The sequence below is a fragment of the Oryzias melastigma genome, linkage group LG12 (genome assembly GCF_002922805.2).
Source record: "Oryzias melastigma strain HK-1 linkage group LG12, ASM292280v2, whole genome shotgun sequence".
NCBI classification, from domain to species: domain Eukaryota; kingdom Metazoa; phylum Chordata; class Actinopteri; order Beloniformes; family Adrianichthyidae; genus Oryzias; species Oryzias melastigma.
This window is the reverse complement of record NC_050523.1, coordinates 17584700-17598118: the sequence shown is the minus strand read 5'-3', so window position 1 is coordinate 17598118 and position 13419 is coordinate 17584700. Positions and strand designations below refer to the sequence as shown.

The 13419-nt window shown below is 39.9% G+C and overlaps 1 protein-coding gene across 1 annotated transcript in view; it reads right to left on the bottom strand.

Annotated features, from left to right (window-relative positions):
* plppr1 (phospholipid phosphatase related 1) overlaps positions 1–979 on the bottom strand; it is a 45412-nt gene extending 44433 nt beyond the window's left edge. The window contains exon 1 of the mRNA XM_024299445.2: positions 587–979. The gene's annotated coding sequence lies outside the window, so the exon portion shown is untranslated. The remainder of the gene's footprint in view (positions 1–586) is intronic.
* Positions 980–13419: the final 12440 nt, after the last annotated feature.

Sequence of the window (13419 nt, the reverse complement as noted above, 5' to 3'; positions counted from 1 at the left end):
CAGATGTGAGGCTCGACAGTAGAGGACATATCATAAAACATTCCAGCCATTCTAGAGCAGAAGTTGCCCTACAAACCAGACTGATAAACCCCTTCTCCATCTGAGAGAATCAGCAGAAATCTGAGGGTTTATCTAACATCAGGAGGGGTATATTCTCAGTCATTCAGGGTCCTGGGAGGGATGAGTATAGGGTTGAGGAGATACAGCCGGACACTAATATAAGGGGTGGGTGCTGATCCCCCAACAAAATCACCACCCCCATCCGAAAATCCGTGAGCTCCCCAACAGAAGCAGCATTTTTGACTCGGTTTTGATGAGTGAGGCTGTGGGGCGGGATTCTGTGAAGGCGCGTGACTGTTGCTGGAAGAGACAGGTGTCAAAAACAAATATTAATTCTCCGAACATCCACATGACGGAAATAACCCCTCCAGGTTGATAAAAAGGTTCCCCTAAAGAGCCGAAAACCACAAACTCCCTCCGCGTGATTCGAATTCGCTCCCAACTTGCCTCCGCAACAGACAATAGCGACACAGTGGGCTCGCGCTCCCCCACACCCACAGCATCTGCAGGCGACAGCAGCACTCACCGCGGTGGGAAGAAGAAGAAGAAGAAGCGGCGTTCCGCCGAGAAGGTGACTCCATTCAACACACTCACATCAAAAAAGAAAGAAAAATGGAGGGCCGAAAAAGGGAGCTCGTGTGAAGCGAAGTAGCCCCCCTCCACCGCCACCTTTTACTCCTTCGCTACTCCACGGGCTCCGCGAAGCCGAGCCGCGGCCGTCGATTTGTGATGGGGATCACGCAGCGCGCGAGCCCATGAGGACGGATGCTGCCTGCGCCGTGTCGGGGGCGTGGCCAAGCCGCTCCAGCCGAGCGTGGCTAATTCTGTGAAGGGGGGACTGTGTGTGTGTGTGTGGGTGTCACGAGCTCGTCTCGCCTCACGCACTCCCCGCATATTTTCCAGGACCGTCCTGGAAAATATATTCTTTAATTTCTAACTGAACGTGGAATTAATCAGTGCTGCTTAATATTCATGACGCGTCACAGGTGCACAGGTGTTTGATTGGTTGAGGGCGGAGGATTATTTCAGTGGTTGGTAGTAAACTGTCTCCAGAAAAGGATTTCCGTCTTTTTTCACTCTGCCAATACATTTTTTTTAAAATAGTATAGTATCAAAATACTATATTGCAGCTTGTACTTGCCATACAGGTTGTGTAATATACTACAAACTACTTCTTGTCAACAAAATAGTCCCTTACTGTCTTAGACTTGTGACGTGACTCTTCAATTACTCTTAATTCATTAATTGTGTAATACTTGCAGAAGTAAAAAAACATGTTCAATAATTGCAACAACGCCATACATAATCTTTAAATTATATTTTGCACATGAAAAATAAATATAGGACAAGTGAAAACCATAGTAGATTTTGGAGATAGGATTCATTTTACAAGACAAAATCAGAAAGTTAAATTAGCATCCAGGTGTTTTGTATCCGTTAGGTGTCCAGGAAACACTGGACCTGCACTTCTATAACCTGGATGCTTGAATTAAAGGCAGTGTGAATGCACTGCTGTCATATCTGGGACAGACACATTGACATGACATCACATTGCTCAACTCTGCTACAAGAAATTAGAGAAGAAACACTGGTGTGCTCAGTGATCTAGATTCAGCCCACACGCCACATTGCACTCCGAGCTTAGAGTCCTCGTCAGCCAATTGTTTGCTTTTTGAACTCTGCTTGTTCACTCCTGCCCTACTGTATCATCTGTGGCCCTCAGCCAAATGAACAAATTCAGCATTATTTAGGGTTCTGAACGGAACAAATGCACAATATGCACAAAATATAGTTAGCTGAAGTTATTTTATAGTTTGATTGAAGTGACAACTAGCTCTGCTAGCATAAAGTTTTTGAGAGTTAAAGCTCAATTTCCAAAAAAGGAAGAGATTATCCATAAATTAATAATTACTGGATGCATCAACCTAAAAGAGAGGACAAAACATGCAAACCATGGTGAACCATGTGAAGAAACTGTTGAGTGCATGTAAACACAAAACACAAATTTTCAATGAAACATGATGCATTAGCATAAAAGGTACTTATGGGATTTGGTGAAATTTTTTAAATTATAATCTCACCCAAAATGTTTTTTTTTTCTTTCTTCATTTCAAAGGTTGTGGAAATTGTTTTTTGTGCACAAAACAAAAAACTACATCACTCACTTGGAAAAATCAAATGTAAGCATCTTAGTGCTCTGTTAGCATAGCCTAATATTGACTCGCAGTAACACGGTCTGGAAAGGAAACAGCAATGATACCAGGGACATTTGCAGACCATGAGAGACAGACGTCCAAGAAACAATATTTGCAGAAAGCATAGAGCAAGACTAAAGAGGCTTGTTTCTCCAAAAGATTGTTTTAATGATTGTATCAAAGAAAACACAAATTCCCTAATTTCATACTAAGAGGTTCATTTTTTTTTTTTTACTGTTGCTTCTTTAAGCTTAAAAACATTCATCTTAACCACCTTAACAAGAAACAAAACACATTACAGTGCACTTGGAATGCAACATAACATTAATTTATAACCAAACTGTCAAATTTGTTTCTAAACATTTAGAGTTAGTCTTCTCTGATTTTAGGGAGGGCTGTTTCTTGGTTTAACCAGCTCATTAAACATGGATGTGTTTTGGGGAATGTTTTAAAAAAGAAACTATGTTATAGATGCACATAAATCAAACACATGGTTAATTTGCTCCCTTTTACACGACATACTCTGGAGCTATTTGCAAGAGCAATTTCAATTTTTTTTTTTTTTTTGTTGCATGTTGCAGCTCCATATGTGGAGTTGCCCTTGGGACAACACACAAACACACACATTCACAACAACACACAAATGTAAGGTTTTCATGCATCACAGTGTGCATGTCTGCTGTTAATCTCTATCTGGGAAATGAACTTTATTTTCCATATACAGGACAGCTTCTACTGTCCTTGTACTTTTAACTCAGCTAAGTATAAGTATACTAACTATAAATGTGTTTTTTATAATAATTTTAAAGTTTATCTTTTCAGGTGGTTTTAAGTTTCATTTACACCCGAAACAGTGAGAAAAGAAGGGCTGCACGGTGGCGCAGTGGTTAGTGCTCTTGCCTCACAGCGAGAAGGCCCCGGTTCGACTCCCGGCTGGGACCTTTCTGTGTGGAGTTTGCATGTTCTCCCCGTGCATGTGTGGGTTTTCACCGGGGACTCCAGCTTCCTCCCACCGTCCAAAAACATGCTTCATAGGTTCATTGGTGACTCTAAATTGCTCCTAGGTGTGAATGTGAGAGTGTGGGTGTGTGGTCGAGGCCCTGACTGGCGACCTGTCCAGGGTAAACCCCGCCTTCGCCCATCAGCAGCCAGGTTAGGCTCCGGCACCCCCACGACCCTGGAAGGGACGAAGCGGTCAGGAAAATGAATAAATGCATGAATACCAACGTTTGCACACACATTTCTATCTGGTTTACGCAACTTTTCAGTCTGGTTGTTTACATTTTGCAAACAAGGTTGGGTGTTATTGTCAATATGCTAACTCGGCTAGCATGTAGCCTAGAGGGGTCGAAATGTGTTTTTACGTATTACTAACTAGGTTGAGAATTAGTGTAGTCACAGTAATGTTTGTTGTTAGCGCTATCAGTCTGGCTTTTACGTTTTGCAAATAAGGTTGGGAGTTACGGGTGTTGTGAATATGCTAACATGGCTAATGCTTCTCACTTGGCCATGTGCTACAAACAAGTGCTAGTTACTGTGAATGCAGTTAATACAATCTGACTGACCTACTTATCTCTGATTCTTTTGTCTCATTTAATGCACCTTATAGTTTGGTGTGGCTAATATATGATAGAAGTTCAAAAACAGACCATTCATTGACTGTCCGCCTTATAATCCATTCTGTCCTATTGTGCGGAAAATATGGTACCAAAAACCACAACCTTTGACCAATGGTTTATGTCCGTTTTAAACCAACCCAGTACTGTGGATTTCAAATGATATTTACTGATGGCATTTAGTTTTAACATTTAAATTGTGTGACTTGTTGTAATGACTCTCCACAGCTTTACCCACATTCTAATAGCTATGGTTTCTCTCTCCATCTAAGTGTCTCAGTGGATTGCTGAAAGACGGAGTCTTTTCTTTCTCACACTCTGTGTCCAATCCCGTTGGGAGGCCGCATTTGTGCAACTACAGTTATTGATGGAGCTTCAGAGACACACCTGGACTGCAGGGGTTAGTGTGTCCGTGTTTGCATGCGTGTCCGCGACCCCATTATTAAAGACTCGTATTGATTGAGAGGGTGTTTGGTTTCTCTGCAGCTCCAAAGCGGTGTGCTCGTTTCCATGGTAACGCAGCAGACTGGTAGTGAAGCGCTGGCCTTGTCTCGAATCAATTCTGGAAAGACACTGCCATTCAAATATGCACGCACGAGCGCATGCGCTCACACAACCCAGAGCCCAGACAATGAAGAGGGTTTAAGTGTAGTGTTGTCTGGAGCTGCACATGCATTCAGAAACTCTCACTTAGCAGTAACTATGTCCTGTGCTGTTACCACAGACACGTTCTCTTAAGGAGATAGATTACATGAGATTTATAGAACTCTTTATTGGTAATTATCAACAGTAATGACTTTTGGTGCCTCGTCACTCTCATGATTTTTGCCCATTAAGTCACCTGAGTCTACAATTCTTCTCACACCAGAATCCAGGTGCGTACCATCAGCCTTCTGCACTCTGAGGTTTTGTCTGGTCACCCTGGGTTGGGTTTTTACTCTGTTTTGCTCCTCATTAGTACTCTGTTATTACTTCCCCTGACATTTATGTCTACTTTCTCCCTGTATTTATTCATCCGCCCACAGTCTGGGTTCTTTCTGTTTGGAGTTTGCATTTTCTCCCGTGCATGAGTGGGTTTTCTCCAGACACTCCTCCCTTCCTCCCACAGTCCAAACCATGCTTCACAGGTTAATTGATTACTGAAGCCCCTTAGGTGTGAGTGTGAATGGGGTTCACAGCCTTTGCCCTGAACCGGCTGGAATAAGCTCCAGGAATCGCGGTGACCCAGAACAAGACAGCTGTAATAGAAGATGGATAGTATTTTGTTATTTTTGTGCCAAAATTAAAATACCCTTTTTTCATGTCTATAGTATCTTCATAAGCTGTTGTTTTGCCTTTTATTTTGGCATTTATTTTCTTTATTCCACTTTAAATTGAACAAAATTGGAGCGTGGACAAAGGAATTTTATAGTAATACTTCTGAGAAGGTATAAATGTGAAAAAAAACACATTTTATCTTGCAGAATTTTAATCAATTTTTAATTTTAGAATAATTGTATTTTTAATTCAAACTTTAAATGTTTAAAGAACTGCTTTAGTTACACTGACTCAACTTTATTTGAAGAACTTTTTTTTGGTTGGCTGGCTGAAGCAAATATTATTTCATATTGTTGTAAAATAAAAAGCAAAAAAAATAGTTATAATTATAGTATTTTAAAAACAAAAGCAATAAATTGTCAAACAATAAATAATTCAAACATTTAACCAAAAATAAACTCTGTTTGTTTCCTGGTCACTTTGTGAACACTCTTTAGTTTGTTCAACAGCGTGCCATCTGCTTTGCTGGCATTTTGAAATGCCAAACATGCTGGAGTGAGCAGAAACCAATGTATGTGTATGCAGCTGACCGAAGGACAGTTTTCAACGTTAAGTGACAATTCTTCCACATTCTAACCCAGATCTCTTCTCACACAAAGAAAATGTGTGAATGCATTAACGGGATGCATGAAAATGATATTGAATCCTTCAACACCAGAGCTTTAGCTCCAGTGTTGACATTTTTTCATGTACTGTACCTCTTCAACATTTTTTCACAATGAATGTATTTCCAGCAGATTCTGGAGCTGAGAAAAACAGCCTTGCACTGATATGCAACACTTTACAGTTGCGTTAACGCAACCAACGTAAATCAGCTGATTCTGTTGCAGAGAAAAGCGCAGTTATGCAAGACTTCATGTTATTAATGTGTAGCATTTCAGTGCAAAGCTGATAGGAAAATTGTCTGCATCAGAATCAGCTGATTTACGTTGATTTTGTAGAATCACAGTTACGAGTTACGTCAAAGAGAGTGGTATTTAGGTGTTGCCGGTGACCTCTCTGGAAGGTTAAGACTTACTGACACCTACAACACAACTTTTCTCCTAATGGACTTCTACCTGATCAGTACCTTTTTTTATTTATTTAAACCTGAGTACTAAAACACCATGCTTTACACATCCCACACAGTAGAAGGCACTATGCACGTTTTTCTGTGTATCATTTACCATTCATCCATCTTCTGAACCCATTGAATCCCTTTTGGGGTCTTGGGGTTGCTGAAGCAACCACCAGTCCATTGCAGAGTCACGCAGTTGCACACACACTTCAAGGTCACCAATTAACCAATGAACTATGTTTTTGGACTGTGGGAGGAAGCTGGAGTACACAGAGAAAGCCAACCAATACACGAGGAGAACATGTAATCTTCTAGAATTCTAGTTAGAAATCCAATTCATTGTAGGGTGAGAGTGATAACCACTACACCACTGTTCAGCCCTGCATATCATTTACCATTAAATAAAAAGAAGAACTTGTGATTATGTAGAGAAAATGAGCCTAATCTTATCCAGCCTCAGCATAATCACACCAGGCAAACAAACCCTACTTCAAGGTCAAATGTACTCCACTACGGTACAGATACTCACTCACTACCTAAAGATATCTCTTAATGCTGGAGTCATGTGATTCACTGGAAAGTAAGGGTCTACCAATTGACTGCATATGACAACTGGACAGAGGATTATAACTTCACCCATAGAAAATGATTTATTTTTTGGCTCCAACCAAATTAGGTCAATTCAGTCGCCCGGTTTTTGTGATATGGACACAGCCACATTGGAGCCAGACATTATCAGTAAGCTGTGACTGGTCGGAGTCATCAATTCTATGGCAACCACTCTCGCCAATCAGGAGTGGGCCTGTTGGACGGCCATGCCCCTTCCACTTGAAAGCAGGCTCGGGAGAATCTGTTAATTCAATGTTTCAAATGTGCAAGAAATAAAAAGGCAGCAAAGCAAGAAAGGTTTTTCTGTCACATATAATGACTGAGTAATAGCTGTTTATTTACCTCTAGAAGTTTATGTAATTTTGGTTTCTTTGAGCCAGCAGGTACTTCCTGTTTGGAATGCAAGGAAGGAGGAGTCACTCAGTCCAGTTGTCTTATATGGTCTACATGAACATGATATTCCTGGAAGTTCCAGATCCAGAGTTCCAGAATTTTTTTTTTACTCTGTGGTATAGATGTACACGTGAAACTATGTGAAGCTACTTTGAAGATATGCTCATAGTGTTTATTTTGATTTTGCAATTATCCCATCCATAGAAAACCAACGTGAATGTCTCCACCCAATTTATATTAGGTAGGTTTCCGGTTGAGCTGCAGCTATAAATAACTCGGCCCAGGATGTCGCCAAGGCAACCAACAAACTGATGCCAGGGTGAGAACGCTCAGCCTCTCAAAAGGAAGAGTGCATTCAGCGGTGAAAACAAATAGCTGCACATGGGAATGTAAGTCATCCAGCGGGGAAGAAAGTTTCAAAAGAATGAAGGGTTATGAAAGATGTAAGAGAACAAAGTGGAGCAGAGATTGAGGACGGATGAGACATGAAAAAGATGCAGATGATAAGAGAGTAAGCAGCGCTCAGAGTGGAGATTGAAGGCGGGATCTTCAAGAAGAAAACAAGCGATGATGAAATGTGAGCAAAATGAATAAAGAGATTAAGAAGCAGCAGCTGAGAGAGAAAGACGACAAGTAGAGAATCAAGGAAGGATAAAAAGATGGGGGAGCAGGAAGTAGGAGCAGCTGAAAATATGAAAGCATCTTTAAGTTGGTCCATTTGCAAAAGAACCTTTAAAAAGTCGTAACAAAAAAAAAGTGTATTATGCCTTTTGTTGTTGGTTTTAAACGTTGTCATGTTTGTCTGTTTTTTTTTCTATTAGTTTTTTTTAAAGAATAATAATTATAATTAAAAAAATGCATTTGTAAACTTTTCTTTACCAAAATATTTTAATGCAAACTATACTACTTTACCCCCCATATCAGAGGAGCCTCATGGATGTTAAAGATACCTCTTGTTACCCCCCGTTTGCAGATTTCATGCCTGGCTTTAGCAATCTACAACCTCTAGACAACCTAAAATGTAATGCACCGTCATAAACAAATGCCTATTTTGATCTTAACCTCATTCATGCTCATTATCCCTGCAGCCTCAAAACAGATTTTGTTTTAAATGCAAATAGAATATATTCATTTTCTAGTGCTGAACATCTCTTAGTTGTAGAAAATGTATTGTTTGGGGGATAGAGATACGCATATATGAACTTAAAATATATTTATATATTTTTAAACATTTTATCAATCAAGAAGGATGATTTTAAAGTTACACTCGGATCACCTTTTTATCTATTTTTAAAACAGTAATATAAATTTTATTTCATCCTAAAACATTTTTGCGAGGTAATTTTTACTCATTATACTGTAATATATATACCAAATACAAAGTATTTGTCATAAAAAATAGATTAAAATATGACAACACATGATAAATAAGAGTAGTCTTCTCTAATTTTCAACTATGGTTTATGTAACAAAATGGAAAATAAAAGCATAGGAAGATTCCAAAAACATAATGGAAAGTTGCAGAAAAATTAGGAATCCTAGAAGAAAAAATCCCTAATAAAATAATGATACTGGAGACTTGGCCTTTGGTCCAGCTATTCCTGGGACATGTGAGACTTTACCCAGGGACCCGTGACACTCAGAAAAATGCAACATATTGAGGATCATGTAAATACTTTATCACGGGTGAAAATCACCCGGCAATGGTGCTCTAGGGTTAATCATGGTTATGTTTTTTATTTATTTATTTATTTATTTATTTATAATCAACATAATTTATTCTTTTTTTAGCCAAAATCAAAAAATCCTGCGTTGTTTTCTCGGATATAATTACTCGGGAGTGACAGTATTTCATCAGTACAAGCAACTTGTGGCCTGCCGATTTTAGATTTTATATACCAACTACAAGCTTTTTCCAAAAGTATTTTTCCTTCTGCTCCTGATCCACCATGGTTTGAATAAAAAAAAATACTCAGGAATGCAGTTTGTCTTTAATTATGTCCTCCGTCATCAGAAAAATGCAACAGGAACATGTCATAAGCACCAAAAACACAATGTTTCTCTTTAAATTGTGATGCAATGACCCCACTTCAAGATGTCATCTGGATAAATGTCTGTATTCAGACTCCTGTAAAGCATACATTCCTATTCTGAACCAAGTTTTGTAAACAAAACCACATAAGTGAAGATCTCTTCAGCAACGAGAGACAGAATAATGGAAGTCCTGCACTTTGCAGTCCTGGTTGAGATGGTTCACTTATTCAAACTTCATATTTCGCTGATCAGTTTTGAACGTCTTTATCACTGTTAGGTACGACACTCTGCTACTTTGGTGTGATGGAGGCATGCTGTAAAACGATTACTGAGGAGACAACCACTAAGAAGGTATGCTGATCAGTGTTTATATGGATTATTAGGAAAACAGTGTGAGAAGCAATGTGTATCACTTTAAAAGTTGTTTCAATGAGTCCACATTCAATAAGTTATTGTGTCTCTATGTTGCGTAACGTTTGTTAACATCTCGTGGTTTTTTCTGCTCTGTTTACATCCAGTAATGTCTGGCTACGGTGGCCATTTTGGTCCAGTTGTTCTACTTCCAGCATGGAGTCTATTCAAATTGAGGAAACAGGGTGAATCAAGTCCAGTCCGACTGGAAATGAACCCAGACCACCTCAAAAGATGCATCAGAATGTGGTTCCTGGTCCCAGACCAGGGTCCACTGACTGAAACTTCGCTCTAGATTATAGGGGGAAATGAACTCTGGTTCACTTAAAGCAAACCAACTGTCTCCAGAAAATTAAGAATAAAATTACATTTCTAGTATTTCTTTGTTGTTAATCAGGGGCAGATAAAAAAAAAAATGCAGCTGAAAAAAGCTAGCAGTTAAGTAGCCTTCCTGATCCCCTGCATTCCGATGCATCCACTCGTCGACAGCTAGACCTACGAATATCTTTGTTTTCCTTATCTGAGCTGGTCACCGGCTCCAAACTGTATGTCTGGATAGCTCAAATATTGCTCACCATTTTTGTTGCACCAGTAATGCTAGGCTAGGGGTGTGAGGGACTGTAACAACAAATCCCAAAACCACATCTCCACATCTCCCAAACACATCTGGACTATTGTAAAACAAAGAAGAAACGCTATCCAGTATTCATACAATCATATGTTATGGTATTCATCAAATTTCGGTTGAAGAAAGTGGACAAAACACAATTTACTGAAGATCTACTTTGGATGGATGGCCTGCTTCACCTTCTTGACCGTGGATGAAGGATGCTGCTGTTGACTTACAGTCAGCCTGCAGCCCTCAGACCTTCACTATCACCACCTGCTCCTATCCGTGCACTGACACACGGATGCTGACGCCAGGCTCTAACAGGATCTGAAGATGAGAAGCGGGGGTGGGTCACAGCTGGGAGGAGGCCGCTTCACCAGGGGAAGGGGATTTATGTGGAAGAGGGGCGATATGGGAGAATGAGGTGTTAAAACGAGTGGATGGGTCACAGAGGAGCAAACGGCGAATAAATGAGCAGAGAGAGACGAGGAAAGGAGGGGAGAGATGGGAAGTCGCAGGATTAGTGTGGAAAGACAAAGCCAGAGGGAGGTGGGCCGGTGCATTTGCACCAGTAAATGAAGTCAACTTTCATCCGTTTTTTTGAAATTCTTTCTAAAAAAAATGTTAAAACGTAGCTGGATCCGCATCTTGATGGAAATCTCTTCAACTAAATAGAAGCAGGTGTTTTCTGAGATGCAGAAAAAAGGGTTATGATGTCAGAGGACCGTGAGCTTTCACGGTTCCCGCGGCAACAATTTTCAAACTGGAGATTTTTGGGTTTTTTTTTCTTTGGGATGATGACAGATGCAAATGAGCTCAGAAATTTCAGGGTTTTGAAATGAATCTCATGCATCTGGGAAGAGAAGACGAAAATCTTAAATCTGCACATCCCATTTTTAAAACCGACCTCGGGCAAAATTAATTAAAATCCATCCCCAAAAAAAAAATAAAAAAACAGAAGCTTGACCCAAAATGTCTGCTGGATGCTGTCAGATCCTTTCAGGTTGTCCAACCTTTTGAAAACACTTCATAAAGCAGATATTCAGGTAAAAAAGGGACACTATCCCTCTTCAGCGCTGACTCACACTCCGGCCTCAGGGTGGTCTCTCATGAACCTTCTGGTCCAACTGAAAGTATGCCAGAGGATTATGCACGCACCGTGCACTCAGATGCTGCTCATGCACACAACTTCGCCTGCCTATTTGTGTGATTAAATCACAGGTTTAAGGTAGAAGAGGCGACATTTATCTCTGAGAGATGGTAGAAGAATTAATGCAAGCAAACAAGGGACACAGTCCTTCTATAGCGTCCACGCGGAGGCCGTAAAATATCCTTCCCTCGAGGATGAATAATGCACACGTACATCTGCAGGAGATAAATAATCCAACGTGGAACCCTGTATTCCCTCCTTTAACCCGTCTTCTGGTGTTTTTCACCTTTTACACTCCCAAGAGTGAACACCGCCATGAACTTTTAGCGCTCATTCCTCCGGACGTTGGACAGCTCAGTAAAGGTCACCATCTCTCCACACATAAACCAGCAAACAAATGGAACATAATATTTGACGGCAGCTGTAAAATATTTGTTTTCATTATGCATGCATGCATTAAGCAGCCTGAACGCCAGCGCGCCCGAACTCCACGGTGAGACATCAGTAATCTGTTCGTGCCGCTGAGCTGAGTCCATCTGCTGCAGCAAAAACAAACCAGGCTGCTGGGAGATGTTTATCAGCAAAAATGCTGACAGGAAGTCGTAACCAGGGCTTGAAATTATAGAGACGTTAGAAACATAATCCACTTTTTCTTTCAAGAACAGCCCGGTCCGAACCTGTGCTTTCTGTTTGGTTCATTCCACGATGGGGGTTCTTTTCAAACCAAACCATGTTAGCAGAGTCTGCAGGATTTTAGGGGATCACATCACTGCAATGTTTTCAGTCATTACTTTTCATCCAATCATTTTTAAACATCTGAGTAGAGAAGCCACAAACGATTATTTTAATAGTCGGCTAATCACTGATCATTTTTTCCGATTAGTTGACTAATCGGGTCATGCTCAAAGTGGATGTAGAGCACACATCTCAACCATCATTAGCTCTAAACTTACCAAGAATAAAGATAATGAAGATGATAGTTTATGAAATTTTGAATGAATCGTGCAGACTCTGTCCTTCATTAGTTTCTGGTATCAAAACAAAAAATGAATCTACCTTTTTTGGCCCTCTCAGATTGTTGTTGTAATAAAAAAATAAAAAAAATACCATCATGATCTATTTTTGCTGCATTTCTGGTAAAGATTTACAATTAGACAGTTTTCTGTTTTAAAGATTGATTTTTTTAGCCCTTTAAGGCATCATCGGTGATGCATAAACACAAAATCTGTGACATACCGTAACTTTTCAACCCTTAACAGAATTAACGTATTTCCAGCAGATTTTGAAGGAGAAAAGCGGCTTATACGTTCCTACCTTTGATTTTGGTTTGTATCTCTACTTTTAATTTTCTCAAGTAGCTTTTTTGATCTTTAAATTATACATGATTCAAATGTCCATGTCTCCTTCATGGTTCAGGAGGCTCCAGAGAGAAGCAGCTCCCAGCAGAGTTTCATGTGATGGAGACTTCCTGCTGAACACCATGATATCGAACAGCAACATGAACAGTGCTACAGCATGATAGCATCTTCTCATTTCAGACTTTGATATCTCTTACAGCCACAAATATTCAACTTCATATATGTGTGTGTTTTTTTCCCCAGGTGAATTCTGGGAAAATACATTCAACCTATCTATCTCACATATGTGATATGAACCTTTAATAACAGTGTTTTAACTTTATTAGGTTTAAAAAATAGGTCAAAGGTCAAAGCCTGAACCATTTGTGAGGACTACTGATCAAATTCACTAGTGTTGGTCATGAAAAGGGAACGTCTCAGGACAAATCTGAAGATGTTTCTGGACTTGGTCATCTGTGTGAATAGGTAGGCTCCATGTTGTGTCTCAAGTTTTTTTTAATTCATTTCTCAGGTTAAGAGATCTTTCAAACTACAGTCACATTCTGGTTTGATCTTTTTTTAGTCCAAAAATGTGATCTGCAGCAGTTGTGGTGGAAATAACGTCTAGTC